At 38.8% G+C, this 24,653-nt stretch overlaps 3 pseudogenes; all 3 read right to left on the bottom strand.

Annotated features, from left to right (window-relative positions):
• Window positions 1-2,660: 2,660 nt before the first annotated feature.
• LOC110211860 (heterogeneous nuclear ribonucleoprotein A3 pseudogene) lies at window positions 2,661-5,833 on the bottom strand (annotated as a pseudogene).
• A 7,998-nt stretch (window positions 5,834-13,831) lies between these two features.
• LOC144454119 (malonyl-CoA decarboxylase, mitochondrial pseudogene) lies at window positions 13,832-14,644 on the bottom strand (annotated as a pseudogene).
• A 2-nt stretch (window positions 14,645-14,646) lies between these two features.
• LOC110211861 (malonyl-CoA decarboxylase, mitochondrial-like) lies at window positions 14,647-24,414 on the bottom strand (annotated as a pseudogene).
• Window positions 24,415-24,653: the final 239 nt, after the last annotated feature.

Genomic DNA, 24,653 nt, shown 5'->3' with positions numbered 1-24,653 from the left:
ATGAGCTGTACAGTTTAGTTAGCACTGGAAGATGCAAGTCTTACCATATCAAATGACTTACTCAAAGCAGCTTCGCCTGCTTCCCTTGCGCTTACAGCTCTTTATTGGGTTGAGTGACAATACCATTCATACTGCAGCAGCACTCTAAAGCTCTAAATAAACCAAGCAAGTTGGCTTTCAGAAATACACCGACAATGTGCACACAGTAAGAATCCTAGGCTCAAAGCTCGCAATGCTCGAGAAATAAACGTGTATCCATATGCCACTGGTGAATACATTGCTGCTCTGTTTATCTTTTAAGCTGCATGACAAACAGAATTGTACCATGTGATGACTACATGATAAAAGGTTATAAACCAATTTTTGATCTGAAAAAAAAAGGTGTGCTGATCATGTGGTGGCGACAATTATGCCATGAAATATGGTATGTAGTGTAGTCTTATCACCATTCACAGCGGTGTATTGAATTCTTCAAAAGCAACAAGAATTTGCTTTCAAATTCTATTAACTAACATTCGGATAGATTGTAACCTGTATTTATTATTAAAAAGAAAAACTTGGAGGGGGGGATACCAGCAAAATTAGAGATCCTTGAAGACAAATACTGAAGCATGTGCTTGATGCTGGGGGGGGGAGATAGTTAAAAAGGAATAATCTCTACCTCAATGAATCTGACAAAAATAGCTTGAGAAATAAGATGTGTACCTGAATAAGCAAAATACAAATTAGAATATGCTTAGAGATTAGGAAAAGTAGTTAAGAACAAAATGCTGTAAGAGATCTGAGAGAGGAAACAACAATGCTAGCTGGGGCATCAATGAAGGAAGGGTGGGTAGAAGAGGTTGTGCCTAAGGTAGGTCTTGAAACAAGGAAAAGATTTCAATAGCAATAGATGGGACCATTCCATGCATTGTGATGATGTGTTCAATTTACGGAGGTGAGAAATGACAAGTATGGGGAAATTTGAATAATCCAGTATGGCAGGAAGGTGGAGTACTTGAAGGGAAGTTAAATGAGATGTGGCTGACTACACTGGGCTGTGAATGCTGGGCTAATGAGCTTATACTATATTTGGTGGGAAATGGGGATGTAAAGAAAATTTATGATTAAGGAGTGATGAAATCAGAGCTTTGCCTAGGAGGATTCACCTGGCAGCAATGTCAAATTGGGGAGTGGAGTAGTTTAAGACTAGAAACTAGATTAAACAGTGACTTTCCTGATCTCTGCCAGTCCTGTTACATTTCTCCTACTCCCTCAGAGTTCTCTAGGACCTTTAAGGGGATCTGAAGAGTACCTAGTCTCTGCTATAGATTCAGGTACACAGATGCCTAATCCCCAATTTTATTGGTTACTTGGACCCCAGCTCCATTTATCTACTTCACAGCTAGATCAGTATTTTCAAAGGAATATTTCAAAGGTGTAGAAAGAACAAACACATGAACATCACCACCTCAAACATCTGGGAGCTATTATCCCTCTCCTTCACACTACTCAAATCTTTGAGGATTGGAGAAGGATTAGGTTAATAGTTTCTATATAATATAGTACCACAAAGTTCCAAGTCCAAAACCCCACTTGGGACTTCCCTTCATCCTTGAATCATAGCTTAAAAGTTGACATGGTTTGAGTTCCTGGGACCAAGGACTTTACCACAAGTGCCAAGAACTTTAAAGGACAAATGGAACATATCAAAATCCCAAACCTGATTTTCAACATCAAAGAGCCTAAAAAGCATGGGAGGAAGATGGCCTTTCCTTCACAGCCCGCACTGTATTAAGTGCAATTTAGTACACCATGACTAAGACTCAGATGAACAAGAATTTCACCCTTTAGAAGCTGCCAGAAAGACACCAAGACAGTCCTTATATTTAATTGTGTTTTCTTCTTTATTTTTAAAAATTAATTTAGCTAATGATTTATCTATTTCATACTTTAATCTGCTAGTTTTATTTATTTTTACTTATTAATTCTTTTTTCTTAATTTAGTTAACCTCTTCTTTGATTTTCAAGATCTCTATTTTATGGCTCAATTAAAGGTTTAAAATTTGTTTTTTAGGGCTTTTTAATTGTATGATTAATTCTTTGATCTGCTATTTATCTCTTTTATTAAGGAATGTGTTTAGAGATATAAAAATTTCCTAAGTATTGCTTTTGCTGTATCCCAGGGATTTTGGTATGTTATCTTATTGTCATCTTTAATGAAATTATTGATGTTTTCTATGGTTTTTCCTTTGATCCACACAGTGTTATTTAGTCTGCAATTAATTTTTTTTGAAAAGTTAAAAATTCTTTAATTTTTTTATTCCTGGTACCTCTACCACAATTTACAGGGCAATATACCTGATGTAATGAAAAGAAAAGAAAAAGACAAAGCTATGACAGATAAAAGACCTCAGGAATGTACATCTAATTGACACTACATTGCATTAATCAATAGCTGCACTTTTTTCACAAATTGTGGCTATGACAGTTCTGAACAAGAAGGGTTTTCTGTTTAAGCTGCAGTAACTTTTCTGACAGTGGATCATTGTTCCTTCTGTGGCAGATTTTTACAATTCCTCTAATGCATTTGGGAGACTGTCTCAAAGTAACCTGCAGCTTTCCCAACAACGCCTTGCTCTGTCTCCTGCTAAGAACTATAGCCCTCCTCTGCTGAGTTTTTAGAACCTTCTGCTACCATAATATCCATCATTTCCACCACCAGATCCATAATCACCACCATAAGGACTGGCTGAGCTCCTTCCATCAAACCTGCCTCCTTTCATGGGTCCATAATTTGATTGCTACTGCCCATTACCATCTCCGAAATCATTATAGTTCCCATTGCCACCATAGTTACCACCACCAAAATTTCCTCCTTCATTGTAACCACCATATCCTCCTCTACCACTACCATATCCACCATCTTGGTTTCCATATCCAAGTCCATCACCAACACCATATCCTCTCTACTACTTAGCCAGGACCATCTCCATAGTTGCCACCATCTCCACCAAATCCATTATATCTACCATGTCTACTTTCCATAACTGCCTGTGCTGCCACCACCACCACCACCATAGCCACCTCTTCCACCAAAGTTTCCTCCACCACCTCCAAAGTTTCCTCCTCACCATAAATGCCTAAGCCACCTCCACAACCTCTTTGTGAGCCAGTAGACTGTATCTCTTGCTTCAAAAGGGCCATTTTCACTTCACAGTTATGCTCATTAATAGTATAATATTTCTGAACAACAATTTTGCCAATTGTATCATGATCATCAAAAGTTACAAAAGCACATCCTCTCTTCTTTCCACTCTGTTGATCTTCCATAACTTCTGTAGTTTTGATCTTGCCATACTTTTCAAAGCAATCTCTTAAATTATATTCTTCTGTATCTTCTTTAATACTATCAACAAACATTTTCTTCACAGTCAGATGTGCACCAGGTTTTACTATAATCCTCTCCAGAAACAGGTCTCTTTGGTTCCACAGTGAAGGAGCCCATCAACTTTATGTGGCCAAACACATTGCTGCATCTGTCTTTTCTACACAAGAATAAGTCAAAAAAGCCAAAACCTCTGGAATATTTTGTTTGGGGATCTCTCATTATCACATAATCTGTGAGAGTGACCCATTTTTCAAAGTGTTCTCTTAAATGATCATCTATAGTTTCAAAGCTGAAGCCACCAATAAACAGTTTTCTCAAGCAGTTTTCTCAACTCCTCCTCTCCCTGGCTGGGGGTGGCCAGGCAGCTGTTTTATCTCCATTTTTAATCTTTGCTTCAAAAGTCCTTTGTTGGAATAAAATTTTATTGAATTAAGGTCTCTAAAATATGTGTTTAATTTTTCTGCATTGGTTTACAAAGTTTTGATGGTCAAATATATGGTCAATTTTTTTAAAGGTGTCATAGACAGCTGATAAAAAATGTATACTTCCTATTACCATTAAATAATCTTCAGAAATCTAATATATCTAACTTTTCTAAAATTGTATTCAGGTTCTTTGTTATTTTTTGCTTGTTTTTTCATTAGATTTTTCTAGGTCTGAGAGAAGGTAAATTGAGATTCTTTGTTGTACTAGTTTTGATGTCTATTTCTCCTTATAATTCATTTAATTTTTCCTTTAAGAATTTAGATGCTATACCATTTGGTCCATATATGTTAAGTACTGATAGTAACTCATTATCTATGATATGTGCTAAAAGGATAATTTCCTTGTTTATCTTTTTAACAAGGTTTGATTTTGCTGTTGTTTTGGCTGAGATCATAAACTGGTTCCCTTGCCTGTTTTGTTTTGTTTTTACTTCAGCTGAAACATAATGAATTTTGTTTGTACTATATTTTATGTCTTTGTGCATCTTCTTTTCAGATTTGTTTCTTATCAACAATATTGTAGGATTTGACTTTCTAATTCATTCTGCTATTCTCTTCCATTTATGAGTGAGTTTATCATATGAGTTCACATAAACAGATATGATTGTTTCTTATGTATTTCTCTCTACCTTATTCTCTTATACTTTTCCTCCTCTTTATTTCCTGCCCCTTTTTCAAGTGTTTGTTTTTACTAAAGACTAATTCCTCCCTTAATCTACCCTCAGGATTATTCTCCCCTTTCCTTTCTCTTTTTTCTCTCTCATTTTGAGCTGAGTGAAATGTATTTTTGTACTCAATTGGGCATGCATATTTGTCCTTCCTTTGATTTTTTCAGATGAGAATAAGGTTTAGCTGTCTCCCAATTCTCCCTTTCCCTTCCTCCTTGGTGGCATAAATGTCTACTTGCCCACCCTAATTATATAAGATAATATTCTCCATCCTTCAATTCCCAAACCCCAAGAGTATTCCTCTTCCCCTCTTTTTCTGTTATTCTTTTAAGATCATCAAAATATAATAGAACCACTCCCAGGCCCAACTTTAGCTTGAATCTTGGGCCTCTACTTGGCCTTGGGCACACCCATTCTCATCTTTCAATCCCTGGGCATTGGAACTCTCCCAGCAATATAGACTTGGCCAGATCCTATTCCCAGTGTCCACAGACCTTTCTCTCCATCTACACTGACTTTGGCTGGAAGAATGACCCACTGAAATTTTTTCTTGGATTTGTCAATCAGAATCTGGTCTGGTATATTTTCTTTGTGGAGGAGTTGTGTTGGACTATCTGGGCTATACTTCTTCCTGCTACTTCACCATCTTGGCTTTGCTTCCCCAATGATCTTTTCAAGTCACTATACTATCTTCTATAAATTGAATATGGTTTGACACTTCTATATTTTCAGTAGCTACAATAAAGAAAGTTCCTTTATTCGTGTCCAACATAGAAATGGGTCATAGGCAGGAGTTGCTGAAGTAGTAGTATTGATTTCCAAAATTATGTGACACAGTGCAGGTATAAGTACACTGCCATGTATGTGATGAAGGGCAGTAGTTAAAATATGTAATAGGGATTCAAGAGAGAGACTGTGATTGTGCCTCAAAGTTTAGTGATCTGGGAAGGCAAGTATGACAGAAGATGATCCTAGGATCTGAGGAGGAGAATAAAAATATAAACCCCAAGACAGCAGTGTTACTGTTGCTTTTCAGGGAGAGCAGATATAGAGTAGTATTTTTGTGTTGGTATTTATGTGACATTTAAAGGTTAGCAAAGAATTTTGCACATATTTTCTTTTTTGATATTTACAAAAACCTGGGAGGTAAGTGCTATTACTACTCCCATTTGAGGTTAAGAGTGTTAATTACTTACCTGGGTAATAAATGCCTGCCTATGGCAAGATTCAAACTCAGGTCTTTTTGATTCCAAGTTCAGAACGCTATCCATAATTCAACCTTGTTTAGTGTCTTACAATTGCTCATTCATATTTACCTTTTTTTGCTTCTCTTGGCTCCTTTGTATTTCAAATTTCTTATTCTGCTCTTTTCACCAGGAATGCCTGGAAATTTTCTGTTTCATCAAAAGCCCATCCCCCTTATAGCATTATACTCAATCTTGCTGGTTAAATTACTGTTGGTTGTAGATCTATCTTTTGCCGACTAGAATATCATATTTCATTCTTTCTGTTTCTTTGGGATGGTGGCATCTAAATCTTGTGTGATCCTGACTCTGACTCTTTGATACGAATTCTTTCTTTCTGGCCACTTTTATTTGATCTGGGAGCTCTGGATTTTGGCTATTATATTCCTAAGTATTTTCATTTTGATGTTTCCTCCAGGAGGTGACTGGAGGAATATTTCTGTTTGTACTTTGCCTTCTGGTTCTCAGAGATATGAATAGGTGTTATTTTTTTTTAATGATTTTTTATAATACAGTACCTAGGCTCTTTAAAAAAAATCATGGCTTTCAAGTAGATCTATGATTCTTACATTATCTTTCCTCAATCTAGTTTCTAGATTTATTGTTTTTGCTGTGCAATACCTTCAATGTTCTATTTTTTCAATCTTTTGATTTTGTTTTAGTATTTCTTGATGACTCATGAAGTTATTAGCTTCTATTTGGCCCATTCTAATTTTCAAGGAGCTAACTTATTTGATAACATTATGTATCTCATTTAGTTTTTTAAATAATTTTTAGCTTTATTTTTAAAACTTTTTTTTTCATCTCTTTCAGGAATTCTGATTCAACATATGCCTAAGCTGTTTTTCTTTGATTCTTTGCCTTTGTATGGCTTGGAGTACTTTTCCTTTTGGATTTATGTCTTGGATGTTCCTTTCACTCTACTAGTTCTTTATGTTGGAATTCTTTTTATTTTGTAGTTTGCTCACTGTCCCAATTTACTTCTTTTTCTTTTAACTTTAAGTTATTCCTGGGCTTTACATACTTCTGGGGGGAAGGTGTAGATAGGGCTTTTCTCCCCTTTCTGCTGCTGTCTTGGGAGTATTGAGTGTTGTGTTATTCCAGGGATCTCAGACTTAGAATCTACAAGTTTTCAATGCTCCCCAAGTGGTGTGATCTGGGGCAGTGGTTTACCATAAATTGAGATCGGTTTGAGACTTGTCTGGGACAGCTACATCAAAGACGGTTCCTTTATTCATGTCAAGCATGGAAATGGGTCATAGGCAAGAGCTGCTGAGGTCACAGTGATCGTTTCCAAAATTTTGCAATCACAAGATGTAGACCTGGAAGGCAACATTTAGTCCAACCTCTTCATTTTTCAGATAATTAAATTGAAGCCCAGAAAGGCTAAGTGACTTGTCCAAAGTCACAGAGCTGACAAATGGTATAGCTGGGAATGAAAGCCAGGTCTTCTAATTATAATTACAATTCTCTTTTCACCAGTCCATGTAGTCTTCTTCACACCTAAGAATTCTTCTCTATCTTCTAATTGTTACCAGCACCAAAAAGGGATTGAGAACTCCACAAATCTCTTTCTCCCATGGAATTTCTGTGGTCCTTAAAGTTTTGTCTCTCTTTGAAGTTCACTCAGCCTATATCTACCATCTAATTAAAATTCTGATAACTGTTGTCTATCAGCCTTTATGATACTTCTCTTCTTTACTCACAGAGTTCAATGTGGCTCACAGCCTTTCCCTCTTCCCCACTCCTGTCCTCATACTAAGGACCTTCAACATACAAATTGATAACCTGAAAACACTCTAAATCTCCCCGTTCCTGAAATTACCAGTTTTAAGGTAAAGCAAAACAAATTTTGTAGGTAAAGGCATTATAAAGTTCTAGTTCTTAGAGGTCCAGAATTATCTCTGATCTTTTCCTGTTTACCCAGCAGGAATCAATACTGAGCCATGAACATAGTAGACAATCAAAATATGTTTTTGAATGAATTAATGATTGATTGATTTAATGGATGAATGACAAAACAGATAACCAAGAATATTAAGGGACTGGAGACTTCAATTCTGGATAACTTTACCTATCAATCTCTGCCATTACCATAACTAAAGGCCATACATAGAAGCTATCTGCTATTTTATTTGCAGGATAATCCTCATGGTATTATTTTTGCTAACAGGATGGTTTTTTTTTTGTATTGGACATTATGATCCAAAATAATCCTGAGAATCCTGGTGGCTTAGAATGAGAAAGGGCTTTATTCATGCTTATTAGTTATGATTGTTATCTTAATGAAGAGATTATTTTTAAACTAATAGCAGAAACATATGGAAAAGCATATCATCCTCAGTTATTCACATTTGAGAAAACGTGGCTGATTGAGCTTTAAGATCATAACGAAGAACTACTATTCACCAGAAAGAAGCTATACAACTTGCTTTCATAATACCTGGGAGGAAATCCAGTCTCTGAAGTTTTAGCTTTTCAATCATATCCTTAGAGTTAACAAGCAATATCAATGGTTGTCTTTGCAGGTGTGGGGGGGGAATCCCACTAAAATAGGAATCAGGAAATCTGGGTTCTAATAGTTGAAAAATCACCGAGGGAAAAAAAGGAAAGAGTACTAGATTTGAAGTTAGAGGACCTATCAAACCTTGCCTACTAACTCTCTCTCTGTGATACTAGGGGAATTGCTTAACCTCTCTTGACTTTGATTTCCTCATCTATAATATGATGGTCTTGGCCTCAATTATCTTTCAGACCTATTCTAACTCCAATGAAGCCAACACCATTGGGTAACATTGTCATACAATGTGTGCTCCTTATCTCTACAGATCAAGTCCTAGATAGCAAAGAAAATGTTGTTAAGGAAACAGGTTTGGACATGATATAAGGCTATGGTAATTAATCTGTGTGAAGTGCCCTCCCGGGAAAATTTAATCTGTCATAAGATTTTATTGTTGAGTCCTTTTCAGTCATGTCCAACTCTTTATGATACTATTTGGGGTTTTCTTGGCAAAGATACTTGAGGGGCTTGCCATTTCCTTCTCCAGATCATTTAACAGATGCGGAACTGAGGCAAAGAGGGTTAAGTGACTTGCACAGGGTCACACAGCTAGTGTCGGAGGCCAGATTTGAACTGACTCCAGGCCCAGCGCTCTGTGCACTGTGGTGCCACCTAGTTGTCCCTGTCATAAGACGCTAACATCCAATAGTTTTGACATATAACCTGCTTTAACAAAGGCTGAGTATAAACAAGGTTCTTCTCTAGGCGGGAGAGATAAAAAGATAAAAATGGAACAATCCTTTTACTCAAAGAGCTTGTATTCTACGATTGCTTGGGTCTTTGCAAAGTTCTGTCCATTCTACTCTACAACAGCACAAATAGCTCTTGCTGTTGGAAAATCCTCCAAACCTAGAAACCCAAATTGTGACAAGCCAAATCTCTTAGCTGAGCACTTCTTGGGACCTTCCTGTCACTGCCCCGTGACCTTCCCTCTTGACTGATTTCTGTTTTGCTCTGAGAACTAAAATCTAATCAGGACTACTACTGTCTTTAGATAGAGCTTGTAAACAGATAGCCCTAATATTCCATTCCTCTTCTTGGTGACTTCCTAGAGCATAATTCCCTTCTATGACCACCACTCCCCTGTATGTGTTTTGCCTAAGGGCTATTTTGGTCTTATGTTTGTGCCACTAGAGCCTAGCATACATTTACACTTACATACATTTACATATATTACATTTAGTAATAATTTGCTAAATACTTTTCTTTGATTCAATGATTCATTGTTTCATTCCCTAATCTTTTTATAGCTCCTGAATCCATCCCCTCCAATGTATTCTTCCTGCCACTCCACTCCCTCTTCAATTTTAGGCCTTCACCACATCTTTCCTGGATCACAGCAGGACTTTCTAACTAATCTTACTACACTCTTAGTCTCTAGCCTTGTTTTACTCCAAGCCCCTCTTTGGTGTCATTGCCAGATGAATCATTCTTAAGTACAGTTCTGATCTCATCCTTTCTTTTATCAAAAATCTTCATTAGGTCCCCATTCCTAGTATTTCAAAGCTCAATATGGTCAGGGCTGCAATATCTTTTTCCACCCTCATTTCACACAATTTCCTTTCAAGTATGCACTTTCCTGACGAATTGGACTATGTAAGCTTTCCCATACTTGTCTTGTCATTTCTCCCTTCCATTCATTGCTCACACCATCTGAGATGCATGGAATGGTCCCACCTACTGATCTTGAAATCCTTTCCTTGCTTCAAGACCTGGCTCAAATATTACTTCCTCTCCCCACCCTCCCTTCACTGATCCTCCAGCTGGTATTATTTCTTGCCTAAGATCTCTTAGAGCATTTTGTTCTTAACTACCTTCCTTTTTCCTGCAGCATTTTCTATTCCATATTGGCCTTATTGGTATAAACATCTGCTCATTGTCAGATTCATAAAGGTAGAGATTGTTCCTTTTAAAACATTGTTTCTCTTCCAGCATCTATAATAGTAACTGGCACATGCTTCAATACTTCAGGAATCTCTAATTTTGTTGGTGCAGCCACTCCTTTCCTCAAGTTTGCAAGCAATCTATACCTTAGTTGATGGACTTTGACAGCTGCTTTTGACAGAATTTGTTACCTTGCTGCAAAGCTGGTGATGAGCCTATATTGCATATAAGAAGTACATGCAGCATTATTTTTTACTCTTATTGTCTTGGAAGGGCTTTGAGGCCATCTATTCCAAGGTCCCACCTAAGATCACATCTATTCCATAGAAACCTCAAATAAGTGGACATATAAGCTTTACATGAGCACCTCTAGGTTAAGAAAACTAATTGTCCTTCTTAATGCTTGTGCCTTTCTTCTGTTTATTATCTGCAGCTTATATATATAGCTTATATCTCATTGATTCAAAATTCTCTGCATGATGTCTTCTCCCATTAGACTGTGAGCTCCCTGAGGTCACAGACTATCTTTTTCCTTTATTTGAATCCCCAGAGCTCGCCTGTGCCTGGCACATAATAGGCACTTCCAAATGTTTGATGAGTAACTCATGGAGCAGCCTTTCATATTGATAAATAGCTCTAGCTATTGGCATAGTGGGGGAGGGGCATTGGTCATTGAGTTGAAATCTTTCTTTCTAAATGTCTCATTCATTTTTCATGGTTCTGACTTCTGAAGGCTCAGGAAGTAATTGAATACCTGTTATACAAAACACTCCCTGAAAGATTTGAAGCCTCTTTTACTTTTCCAGGGGAAATATCCCTATTTTTTTTCAACCATTCCTCACAGAAGATGCTTTGGAATCATGTTTGCCTTCATCTGAATGTGTTTCATCTTATCAACGTCTTTCTAAAAATATCGTGCCCAGAACCGGACACTATACTTCAGAGGTAGTCTGACCCCTGGTCAAGTCTGACCAGCGTAGAGATAGGTTAGTATCTTTCTTGCTGTGTGTTATCTATATCAATATCACAAATTCCAAGAAGCCATTGTTGAATCAGGAAGAAGCTTTATTAATGACCTGGGAAGGCCAGGCATCCCGAATGTGTGAGAGCATGCATGTGGGAGCACTTGTATGGACAAATGCACACCTTTTTTTTCCCCCTATTCCCCATTTGAATTTCCTTCCCCCGTTTCACCATTTGCTGGGTACTATAGAGGTCACAGCCTATCCTAAGCACCTAATTTCTCCATGTGAGTCTCTGCCCCTAATTATATCTCCCACTTCCTATAATTTGGTGACCTGGTCAGTTCTTATTTGGGAATATCTTTTTTGATGTTAATCTATACCTAACCTCAGAACTGGTTTTGGCCTGTTAGTCTATTCACCACCAAGGGTGTTTTCTTATTCTAATATAATGCTTTTGTTCACCTTCCCATCTAGCCCTCAGACTGCATTCCGGTCTACCAGACTTTTTGTAGAAAAACTGTTTCTCTGACTCCAACCTCTCATTGAGTGATACGCAGAAGTAACATCCATATATTCCACACTATGTACACCGTATTTCCATTAATGCCAAATCCATTCATTTTAGCGAACATTTACTAATGTGATGAATGAAAAATCTTAAGAGACAGTTTCTAGGTAATTAGTAATCAATTTATTAATTAGGCTACCCTATAATCAATAAATTAATGGTCAGTGGTTTCAGTAACCAAAGATGCCAAAGGAGATTCTGAAATGCCTTAAATAAGATATGTACTTTTTGAAAAGGAACCCCCCTATCAAGTGAAACTCAACCCCAATTGGTGGATATTTAATGTGGAGATGGACTAAAAGTCTTCAGCTCCTACTTCTCAGCAGCCTCAAGGCATCTGGGCAGAAGTCATTTCCATCGGGACCTCTCTGGCTAGTTTTCTCCTTCATGAGTTGGGTCACCCTAAGCTCTAATAAAGGGAATTAAGACAGGCGATTCCTCCCCCAGGCAAAGTCTCACCCTGACTGGATTCTGTTATACTCTAAACAGAAGTTCAGTTTCCCAGTTGGATGGAGTACCTCTCAACCTAGTTAATAAGCTTGTGCCTTGGGGGCTAGGAGCAATCTCATCAGTCAGCCACATCCTTCAGAGAATTGACTGACCTTTTCAAGAGTCGGATCATAACAAAAATGAGGGAAAAGATGGACCACAAATTAATAATTATTAACATTAATCATTATTATATTAATTATATTAATAAGTTATTAATATAATAATATAAAACTCATGTCTCTTGCTAAGCATTTTCATGTACCAGGTGCCAGTGTCTCTGCCAAGTAATGGGGTTACAAAGACAAAACCTAAATATTCTTTGCCTTCAAGGAATTTTCACTACACTTGAAGAATATGAAACATATACAAATAAGTAAACTAAATACAAAGTAATTCTTTGGTTTTAGTATTTAATGCTTTAATGAACAAACTTGCTATTTACTTGTTGGTTGTTCTTCTTTCTTGAAGAGGACCAAAATGACATCACCATATTGGAATCAAGTTACAGTGTGTCCAACTGTGGCTGATCAGACCAACAGGAGCTCGCAATGTTCTACCACGGGTCAGGCACAAATAGTCCATGTTAACATTTGGGGTGGATTCTCTAAATTTTCATGTCTCATTTTTCTTTTGAGCTATTTCAATTCTGCTTTGCTCATAGAACACAGTGCCTTCTCTGATGTGGGCAAGCCATGCCAGTACTGTACCATTGTCTCCCATGTCACACAATCAGTTTCAAAGTTGAGAGACTTTGACAGCATCTTTATATCGCTTCTTCTCACCACCTTGTGAATGCTTGCCAATGAGTTCATGAGATCACATACTCTCTTACAAAATCTTTATCCTTTAAAATGATAAACTTATACCACAATAGCAATTCTGTTCATTTTTGTTCGTGTTAAATGATTGAACTTACTGCACTTAAATATTTCCATTTTTGCATTCAAGCTAGCAAATTCAGCCAGTAAAATATAGTGTTTCTGCATCCAGTCCTTTAACCAATACTAACACTTTGTGAGTGGAAAAGAATGACATTTTTAAAAAAAGGATTCACATGTACAGTTATTTTTTTTCCCCAATAGGCTTAGTGAACACAATTCTACATGATGTGAATTTACATATACATTGGAAAGAAAAATGTGTCATTAGCCAGACCCTTGTTTTGGCCTGTCATGATGCCTATCCATCCAAACCTGAAAATGTATGTTAAAATTTTTTACATGTTTTTGAGGATTATGTTCATACAAGATCATGAGAAGGAATAAAGGGGTAACGGCTATTCCATACTGTTAATGATGACTAATAATTTCTTTGGTCAAATACACAGGTTGAATTTCTTTCTTCCTTCTATAAGCTTGTGAAGTTTTTCTGACATTTATCAGACTGACAGCTGACTGTAAATATCATTCATTTGCTAGGGCAATGTAATAAAATTATTGTCAATTAGGACACAGAATCTGTCCTTATAAATCCATTGTTTGAAAGATAATACAATTCAATTTGTTTCATTACAAAGGAGTTTTTTGTGATAGAAAACTCTATAATTACTTCCTGATTTGGAAAAAAAAAAGACTTCCAGTTCAAAAAGTGTCTGTTTAAAGCTTGCTAAGTTTCTGAAATAGAGAAACTAAATTTAGAACCTGGTCAGAAGCTTTGATATTCTTGGCATTTGATATTCCAGTCATGCGACACAGTTCACAGCAGTTTCTTCTAAGAAATATGGATAATTGACCATCATCCCACAGGATGAAGTAATGCCTTTGAGGTTCAAATCTGCCAACCAACTGATTTGCCACATCGCTACCTTATTCTGCAGATGAAAAGTTTGTCACTGGGTTGAGGGCACAACCATGATGCTTCTCTCCATATAAGTACCGACCACAGAGTCTCATCAAAGGGGATTCTTAACACCTTGACCAGCTTTTCAGATTTCAGCTATTCATTGCTAGTTAAAAAGCATCTTTGAAGTTTCAGTAATGAGGCCACCTAAGATATCTGAGATTTCATTATGTTCAGATATGTAAAGAGTTCATTTCTCCTAAATGAGAGTTTAGTATTCCAAGATGCCATTTGGTGAATCCAGGTGTAGGTAACAGACTGAAAAAAATTTCAAGGTGAGGAAATTCCCTCTTCTGCCCTTAACTCATTTTATAAGGAAACTTCCCGACTTAACATCTTGTTTCACCCAGCCTTGCTGGGTGAAATTGATAGAACAGATAATTGCAGGGATAATTTTGTTTTGGTCTTCTACTTCAGGAGGAGAAAACTTTTTCACTGTTGCCTGGGTAGTTTTGGAAATCTCATTGGCCAATGCCACATGCAAAACTTATCAGTGGTTCCCAGGGTATTGAATAGTGAGGAGAGAAAAAAAATAGCATCTTCGGTATGAACTAACACTTCAACTTCATGCTCATCCACTTTTCACAGAATGCACACCCTCATGTTCACTGATTTCCCGTAGCACTTCACAAGGTAACCCGGTCCAGTTTTTGAAATCCTGTAGAAAACCAATCTGAAAGCATTTTCTTCAGCACTCCATTCATTTCCTAGGTTAGGTTCAGACTTTGCTGCGACCTAGCTGTGTGGGCTTGGGCAAATCAAAATCTCCGTGGCATCAGTTTTCCAGACGCACGCCGGGCTCCTCGGCCCTTTTCAGGGCCTGCGTCTTGAGCAGATTTGCGCGCAGCCCCCATGCTTGCTGATGTCCTGGAAAAGGCTGCGGCAGCGTGGCACGAGCGCGTATGGGAGAGGGTCATCCGAATGGAGGAGCGCGCTGGACTCCCGGGGTGGGAGGAGAGGGTACTCATGACTCTGGCCCCGGGGGCCCCAAGCCCGTGCTCTGCTCGGTCACCTGCGCGCGGTCCATGCCGAAGCCCCGCGCCAGGTGGCTCAGCAGCTCGGCGCGCTGGCTCGCGCCCTCTAGGCCGCCCTAGAAATGCACAAAGTCAACGCACTGACACTAGGCCCAGGCTAGAGTCTTCTCTTGGAGCTCTTAGACCTGGGCCTGAGGCACAGTGAGGCTCAGCCATTCATCCATTGCCCACTCCAGGATCGATCTGGGAGCCACTGGATGTCGCGGCGCCACTGATCGTCGAGGTCCAAGCCTCAGGAGCCTCTGTGCTGGAATATCGGGCTGGGGGACAGCTGTTCAATACTATGTAATTTCAAGAGTGAGAGAGTTAATAATCGGAGATATAAGCAAAGAGGAGTGTTTAACAGTTGGCACTGGAGCTGTGCTTCAAAGGAGGCAAGGAAGTCTACGAGGCAGAGGTTAGGAGGCAGTGTATTTCAAACATTGGGGATCGCTTATACCAAGGTATAAGCCTAGGAGAGGAAACACAATGTAAGTAGCACAGCCAGCAGGCCTGCTTGATTAGAATAGACAAAGCAGGTACTGCAGTAATAAGACCTGAGACTGGAAGACACTAAAAGCCAGGCTGAAGAAGTTGCACTTTATCCTAGGAGCAAAAAGGAGAAAGCCTTTGACAATCTTTGCCCATACTACAAAGGTCATTTGGAATTTACAGGAACCAAAAGTCTAAAAATTCAGGATGAGGTAGAGACAAGATTCTGTTCTTTTTGCTCCTGAAGCCTGAAGGTTCAGGTCCATGGAGAAATCATGGCAAATACTGATGTCACCAAGTCCTTGATCCCTAGCAGATGTGATGAAAATTATGGAATCTAAGGGACCCTGCTTCACTGGGTGGGGATATGTTTGAGTAATCTAGTGTTCCCACCCTTCCCAAGAGTGCAGTTAATGAAAAATGGTAATGTCTTGAATTCCACATGCTTATGTACCTTGAAGGTCACTTCCTGCTATAAATCTGTCATCATGTGATTATTACCCAACTGACATTATTCCATGCAGATTTTCTGGATCAACAAGATGGAATATTCTAGCAGAGGATTCATTTGGTCATTCTCCCACTCAAAGTTCTGAATGAGCTGTCCCTTGGCACAGAGACCTTTAGTGGAGACTGAATTGGAGGAAGAGGAAGATAGTTGGATGAGAACACCAAAGAGATAGAGAACCTTTCTACTTAGAGAGAACTTAGTGAGTCTGATTTGGCAGTCTGATTTGGGGGGAGAGAATTGTTAAGTATACTGAGTAAAATTAATTTCAATTTCACATAATTTGTTAATATTAATTTGTAATATACCCTTCTCTATTTAAAATACCCACTTCTCCATATTAGCTCACATAGAAAAACCATTTCCAGAAACTGGCTGAGGAATGTGCTCACATACCAGCTCCTACTTGCGCCTGGTCTGGCACTCTCCATTTGTGCCATACACAAAAGCTAAACTGAGCTAGTTCTCTCTACCAAGAGGTTACCAAGAGCTACCAGTATGACCTAGGTCCCTTCATTAGAATTTGTGTAAGAACAGAAAGAACCTGATCAAGGTGGACGGATTGCTAAAGGGGACTCAAAAACTCATGACCAAGCCTCATTTTTCACCTGACCACAACCCCTGCCCACCACCACAATGATGAGAAGGAATTGGGAGCTCTTAGCCCACCTCCTCTTTTAATAGCCGCCAATCAGAGGTTGCTTTATTCTTGTCAGAGGGAGTTCCCAGTAATTTGCTATCAGGGAGACAGATCTGGATTTATACCGGTATGTCTTTATTTGTTTATACTTACGCATCTTTTTTTTTTTTTTACTGAGAGAGACCACTGACTATCAATTTATCCATTATTGGTTGGCTTAATTAATAAACTGATTTTTAATACCAGGAAACTTTGTCTCTCTGAATTTTATTCATGACAACACTAAGTTTGTTCTGGTGATACAATAGGGTCAAGGCCATAGAGTGGAAAGGACAATAAATTGGACAACAGAAGTAGATTCAAATTCTGACCCTATCAATTAAGCATGTGTGATTTGATGAAAGTCACTCATTTCTCAAGTCTTTGGATATTTTGATCTCTAAAATGAAGGTGCTGGGCTAGATGACCTCTAACGTCCTTTCTAGCCATAAATATATTGCCCTTTACTCATGAAGTCACAGATTTTTAGAGCCAAAATGGACATCAGTCATCATCAAGTTCAACCTGCAAATCAAAAGGGATACCCACTCCAACATGCTCTTCTCGAAGACCTCCAATGAGGAGGAACCTATGACTTTCTGGAGCAATCCATTCCATTTGCACAGATAGTTCTGTTAGGAAATTGTTCTTGGCTTCTCACTTCAATTTGCCTCTTTGACCCTTCCACCCATTCCTATTTGTTCTGCCATTCTGGGCCAAATAGACAAAATCTGATTCCCTTTCCCCTGGACAGTCTAGTCTGTCTGCAAGACTGCCGATACCCACTAAAGAGAAAACTCGAAGAAAACCACTGATTGAACCATCCATCAAAGACACAGAGTCATGATACAGTAGTGATGGGGGTGGGGGTGACTTCAGTTATCTGTATATCTGCTTGAATTTTCTCCCTGCCACAAACAGATCAGCGAGTAACCTCATGATTTACAGACTGATAATTTTATCTTCCAAATGCGAAGGAACTAATATTGGGTATCCTGAATCTGATTCTCACTGACAAGGAGCAACTGGTTGTTAAGGTAGAAATGCTGGGAGGCAAGGAGGGAAGTGCCCACTCCTTCCTAGAGTTTGTCATAGAGAAGAATAGGAAGTCTTGTCTTAATCTGATATGGACCCTGGATTTGGTGGGAGGGAGATTTCAATAATTTCAGAGTTAAAATTGGTGTAGGCTCTTATAAAATAAAATGTTTTGGGGGAACTAAGTTCAGGAGAGATGCTAAAGAAAGAAATTCTAAAGACGCATAGAGAGAAAAAGTCTCAGTCAGGAGGGAAGATAAGATTTATCTAAAGAGACTAGGCAATTCACCAAACCTATTAAATTTTGTAAAATAATTCTTTAGAATATGGAAGCAAAGCCAGATAACAAAAGATGTGTATAAGTATGAGGTACAATCATATAAAAATAGTGCAGGAATGCTAAAGCTCAGAATGAGCTATGGCTGGCGAAGGAATCTAAGGACCAAAAAATGGACTTAATTTCACATTTGAAGCAAAAGGACGATCAAAGAAATGGTAGAATAGTTTCTTCAGGTAGATGGGATGATGATAATTGACAACAGAGAGAAAGTAAAGAAGCTCAACTGACATTCTATTTTATTACTTTTGTTTTTTCTTCTGCAAAGGAAAATGACCTTTGCGCTAGATATGACAGAACAAAAGTAGCTAACAGGGAGTCAATACCCAAGATGAGGAAAGACATGTTATTAGAGTGCCTAGTTGTCCTTGATGAGTTCAAGTTACCTGTCCTCAGTGAACATTATCCTTAGGTCCTGAAGGAAATGACAGATGTGATTGCTGAGCCATCACCAGTGGTATTGAGAGACTGTGAAAAAACAGTGCAACACCACAATCCTGGAAAAGAGAAAATGTTGCTCCCTATTTTAAAATTTTTGATTTTGTTTGTTATATTTTAAGTTCTGAACACTCTCCCTCCTGCCCTTCTTATCCCACACTAAAGAAGACCACTATTTGACACAAATGTAAATACACACACACACACACACAATATATATACATACATATAAATATATATGCACGTATTTATATAAAACCATACAGATCATGATCTGACACAGATGTAGATACACACACTATATACACACTTACATACACACACACATATACATATATATGTGTGTGTGTGCATGTGTGTGTGTGTGTGTATATATATACACACATATGCAGCCATACAATGCATGCTTCTATTTAAAGTACTTTCTCTGGAGATGGATAGCATCTTCCTTTACAGGTCCCTTCTAAACGATTTGAGTATTTACAATGCTCAGAATAACTTAGTCATTCACAGTTATTCTTTGAACAATATTTCTGTTACTATATACAATATTTTCTTGGTTCTGCTTGTTTCACTCTTCATTATTTCATGTAAGTTTTTCCATGTTTTTCTAAAATCAACCAGCTCATCATTTCTTTTTTCTTTTTTTTCTTTTGCTAGACAATGGGGTTAAGTGACTTGCCCAGGGTCACACAGCTAGTTAAGTGTCAAGTGTCTGAGGCTGGGTTTGAACTCAGGTTCTCCTGACTCTAGGGCTGGTGCTCTATCCACTGTGCCACCTAGCTGCCCCCAGCTCTTCATTTTTTACAGCACAATAGTATTCCATCACAATCATGTACCACAACTTGTTTTGCCATTCCCCAACTGATGGGCATCCCCTCAGTTTCTAATTCTTTGCCACCATAAAGAGAGCTGCTATAAATATCTTATGCCAATTTTTTTCCCAAAGGACAAGAATCAAGCCTGCAAACTAAAACCCAGTAAGCTTGACTTTGGTTCCTGGTGTAATTCTAGAACAGATCATGAAAGAGATGGTTTATGAACATCTGGAATGGGAAATTGTAATTCCAGTGAACCAACATGGCTTCATCCAGATTGAGTCACACTTAGATTAACAAATTTTCCATATTTTTTTACAAGACCAAGAAACTAATAGATGAGAAGAATTTTAGGATAAAGTTTCCCTTGATCTTCTCAATGGCTCTGATAAAGCATCTCATATTCTTCTTGTAGAGAAGATGGCAGAACATCAGTTAGATGAGAATATAATCAAATAGATTAAGAACTAATTGAATGGATGATTAGATGTCAATGGGGTAGGAGGTCTCCATTACAGTAATACCCCAGGTCTCTGCACTTGGTCCTGGGCTACTTCAATTTTTTTTTCAGAGGTGTGGATGAGATGAAGATGGTGTGCTCATCAGATTTATGGATGCCACAAGGTTAGGAAGGATAGCTGATATGATAGACATCTGAGTCAGGATCCAAAAGGATCTTGACACACTACAGCCTAGGGATAGACTATTGGGCTGAATCTAATACATGGAAGTTGATCCTATTCTGTTCCATCATTGTCAGTCTTATCAGACTCTTTGTGACCCCATTTGGGTTTTTCTTGGCAAAGATACTGGAGTGGTTTGCCATTTCCTTCTCCAGCTCATTTTATAGAGGAGGGATAGAGGCAAACAGGGCTGCCCAAGGTCACACAGTTATTAAGTATCTGAAGTTGGATTTTGAACTCAGATCCTCCAGACTCCAGGGCCAGCACTCTACCCACTGTACAACCTAGGTGCCATGGAATTTGATAGGGATGAATATGAGATCTTGCACTTGGTTACCAAAAAAAAAAAAATCACCTTCAAATATATGAAATGGTAGTGACATAAACAAATAGCAGGTATTTCTGAAAGTGATCTGGGTACTTAGGTGGGCTACAAGCTCAATATGAATTAGACATGAGAGTTTAAAAAATGAATGAATGAAATCTTGGACTATATGAGTCAAAGCTTCCAGGAAGTGATAATCCCACCACACTCTGCCCTTCTCAGACTTCATCTGGAATATGGTGGTTAATTTTGATTTAAGAATGTTGTTGCTAATCTGGAAAATGAAGAAAAAAGGGTGACCAGGAGGGTGAAAGGCCTAGGGTCTATGAGATTTAGGACTGGTTTGAAGATCTGGGCAAGTTTAGCATGGAGAAGAGAAGACTTAGGGGAGACATTATAGCTGATATCCAGAAGCTGAAGTATGGTGGAGATGAGGGTTTAGGTTTGTTCTCTTTGGCCCCGTGGGCATAATCAGAAGCAACACAAGAAAGTTGCAAGGAGGCAATTACAGGTTTGGTGTAAAGAGAACCTCTGTAACAATTAAATCCATCCAAAATTAGAATGAGCTCTCCCAAAAGAGCTCTCCCCTGCCTTGGAGATCTTCAAGCAGAAGTTAGAGACCATTTGATGGATACATCATCATGGGGCTCCTTTTCATGCATGGTTTTGGATTATTGTAGTCTGTGATTCTGTGACACCCTCCTCCCAAACTAAGCTCTTGCCATGTCGGGGCACTGCTTTTCCTATCACTTTGTAATATCTTTTACTTCTAGGTCATTCACTAATAACCTTAGGTAGTCCAGTACTACTAGCTAGGACAAGCAATGTGTTGGATTCAATCAATTCTGTGACAAAGGAATGTGACTTCAGTCATGGCAGGGACTCCTAGATGAATTGCTCACAGGTAGACAGCTACCCCAGTGAGGCTTACAAAAGAGGGAGGTTCTGGAAATGAGGGTGAGTGTGGCAAGCCATTTTTAGAATTGCAGGAAAATTACATTTTGTTGAGGAGATAATTGTGATCTCAGAGTCCAAGCCTGTCCCCACTTCCTCTGGGCAGGACTCCTCAGCCCTATAAAGGGGCTCTTGCTGACACCACAGCCATCCACTGACCACCTGATTCCTCATCTGTGTTGCAGCATCTGGTGAGTCTGAGATTCTTCAGGACTGATCTTAGGCCTGAGATTTCTTTTGGAGGCCAAAAGTCAGTAAGAGGCAGTTTGATGGAACAGAGAGCCCGGGACTGAGAATCAGAAGTCCTGGGTTCTGGGTTCTAGTCTCTTGGCCTCCTTTGGTGTTAGTTCTTTCTGCAAAAGAAGAGTATTGGACTATTGGTGAATTTGAAGGTCCTTTCTACTTACATATTGCACTATGCTATGAAATAACATATGTTGATAATTTTATATTAAACGCCTGAGATCTCATCATGATCATTTTTGAATTTTCTTAATTGCCACTAAAATGACCAGTACTGTTTAAAATGCCATTGTCAGAAATGAGGAGACCTGAATAGAAATCTTAGATCTGTTACTAAGCTAGGTGACCTTGGTTGAATCACTTTTCTCCTCAGCTTCAATTTTTCATGCGCTTGCAGTCTCTAAAGTCTCTCTTAGCTCTGACATCAGAGTAGTCCAAACTCCTTATTTTCTTTTCAACCTCTAAGATCCATTCTAAAATTGGAATTCTATGTTGTTTAGCATAGGGGCAGCATGCATAGCTGGAATCAGAGTTAAAAGACCTGGGTTCAATCCTGACTCAGGATTACTAACTCCATGAATTCTGATAAGCTATTGGACCTCAGTTTCCTCACTTGTGAAAAGGAATTAAATTAGATGATCTCAAGGGGCAGCTAGGTGGTACAGAACACCTGCTCTGGAGTCAGGAGGATCTGAGTTCAAATGTGACCTCAGACACATAACACTCACTAGCTGTGTGACTCTGGGCAAGTCACTTAATCCCAATTGCCTCACCAAAAAAAAATGATTAGATGATCTCTAAAATTCCTTTAAGCTTTGTGATCAAGTGAGGATCATGTGTTTAATTGTCAGAGTGATGGAAATCAGGAAGGGATTTTTGAAGGGTGTTAGGACATCCTAGGGACAGGCTGTTTTGGTTGACTTTCATGTGAGTGGCCTTTGAGTTCACTTTGTACAGGGAGATAAAGAGCCAGAGAAGTCTTAAGAAGGGCCTTGAACTAAAGGATTCTGTGCAACATGTTAGAACCTTCCTTGCTCCATACTTCTGTAGAAGAATCCAATTGTCTCTGTATAGCTTCTGGTACATCTCCCCTCCAAGCTTTAATCAGGGCCCAATAGTTGTGATGATGGTGGCAATAATAACGAAGTGGATTTATCACAAGATTATTCAGAATTTCAATGACTTTAGCCCTTTTCCTTCAAGCTTTTACTCATACTCACAGATCATTTATAAAGCCATGGCTCATCAGCATTTATTTGTAATGTTAAATCTGGAAATAATTTTCTAGATCACTTGTTCCAGCCCATTTATTTTTCAGATTATGACACAGGCCCAGAGGAACTTTTCCCTTAGTCTAAGGTTACCTTCTATTAACTTTCTATGTTTCTTACAAGAACCTATTTGCCTGTTGCCTCCCCCATTAGAATGTGAGCTCCTTGAGGGCATGGGTAATGATTTTTGCCTTTTTCTGTACCTTCAGTACTTAATTGCACCATGAATGGTAAATAGTAATTGCTTACTCAATATTTATTGATTGATTACCCAGATTAATGTCTTCTAACTTCCAAACCATTGTTTTTTCCTTTATACCTAGTCTAACACCTTCATTTTGTAGATGAGGAAATAGACATCCAGATATTTAGAGTAACAGAAGGGGTCCCATAACCCCTTGTTATGTGGTATATGTTGCCATCATGGGCCCAGGGTTTCTAAAGTGTCTGGAAAATGAACTGAAGAAAGAGAGAATTAGCTTCAGAAACCATTGAGTAGATAAATAGTTGAAGTGGAAATTAGGGGAAACTTGTAATCAGGACAATAATAATAAAAAAATATCTTTCAAATATCCACAATATCCTTGATCTAAAGACTCCCTCCAACCTCTCCATGTCTTGGACCATGGTTTTTATGGGTTGCTATGGCCTCCACAATTTATCGCCCATTGATCAAGCTAATTTTAACTTAGCTTTAAATCATGTAGTGCCTGTTCTGAATTAGAATCCTTTCCAGTTAGAAAGGGCCTGGTAGAGCTTATACTCCACTCTCTTAGGTTCTGAGACCCCAGGGTCACTTTTCTGTTGTGATGAGATGTTGGAAGAATGAGTGGAAGAATTATAGCAACATCTCATATTGATAAATCCCTTTACAGTTTATAGAGAGCTTTCCTCATATAATAGAGTAGGTGTTTGAATAGAATATTCTTCTTTGGTCTATTTTAGAGATGGGAAAAGGAGCACTTTGATGGCACAATGGATAGAGTACCAGGCCTGGAGTTAGAAAGACCGGGCAATTCACTTAACCTTGTTTGCCTCAATTTCCTCCTCTGTAAAATGAGCTGGAGAAGGAAATAGCAAACCAGTCCAGCATCTTTGCCAAGAAACCCAAAATGAGGTCTGAATAAGTTGGGCAAAATTGGAACAACTGAACAACAACAAGAAACGGGGGAAAAAAGTCTCAGAGAGTTTAAATGATTTGCATAAGGTCATAGAGCGAATGAATGTTTCACCTAGAATTCTTCATCCAGGAGTCAACTTCTCTCGCTCCCAGTCCACTGGTCATTTTGTTACCCCTAAATCTAGCCCAAGAAACTTCTAAGATCACGACATAGCTCATTAGGAAGTTTCAGACCTTCCTAGTCTTGGAATTTCTTGCCTGCAAATAGTATCTTGTGTTTCTTTCAGATACACGGAGATCCAGGAAAGATGTCCTACCAGAATCAGCAGCAGTGCAGACAGCCTTGCCAGCTACCTCCCAATTGGCTACAGCCTTGCCAGCCCAAGTGTCCAAAGCCATGCCTTCCAAGGTGCCCTGAACCATGCCCTCTTAGGTGCCTAGAGCAATGCCCCCCTAGGTACTCTGAGCCATGACCTCCAAGATGCCTTAAACTATGTCCTCCTAGGTCCTTAAAGTCATGCCTTCCTTGGTGCTCAGAGCCATGTCCTCCTAGGTGCCCTGAGCCATGTCCTCCTAGGTTCTCTGAGCCAAGCCCTCCTAGGTGCCCTGAACCATGCCCTCTGAGGTGCCTAGAGACATGCTTTCCTAAGTGCACAGAGCCA

The sequence above is a fragment of the Phascolarctos cinereus genome, unplaced genomic scaffold (genome assembly GCF_003287225.1).
Source record: "Phascolarctos cinereus isolate Bilbo 61053 unplaced genomic scaffold, phaCin_HiC Scaffold_5;HRSCAF=322, whole genome shotgun sequence".
NCBI lineage: Eukaryota > Metazoa > Chordata > Mammalia > Diprotodontia > Phascolarctidae > Phascolarctos > Phascolarctos cinereus.
Note: the sequence above shows the minus strand (reverse complement) of the source record. Positions and strands in the feature narration are given on the sequence as shown.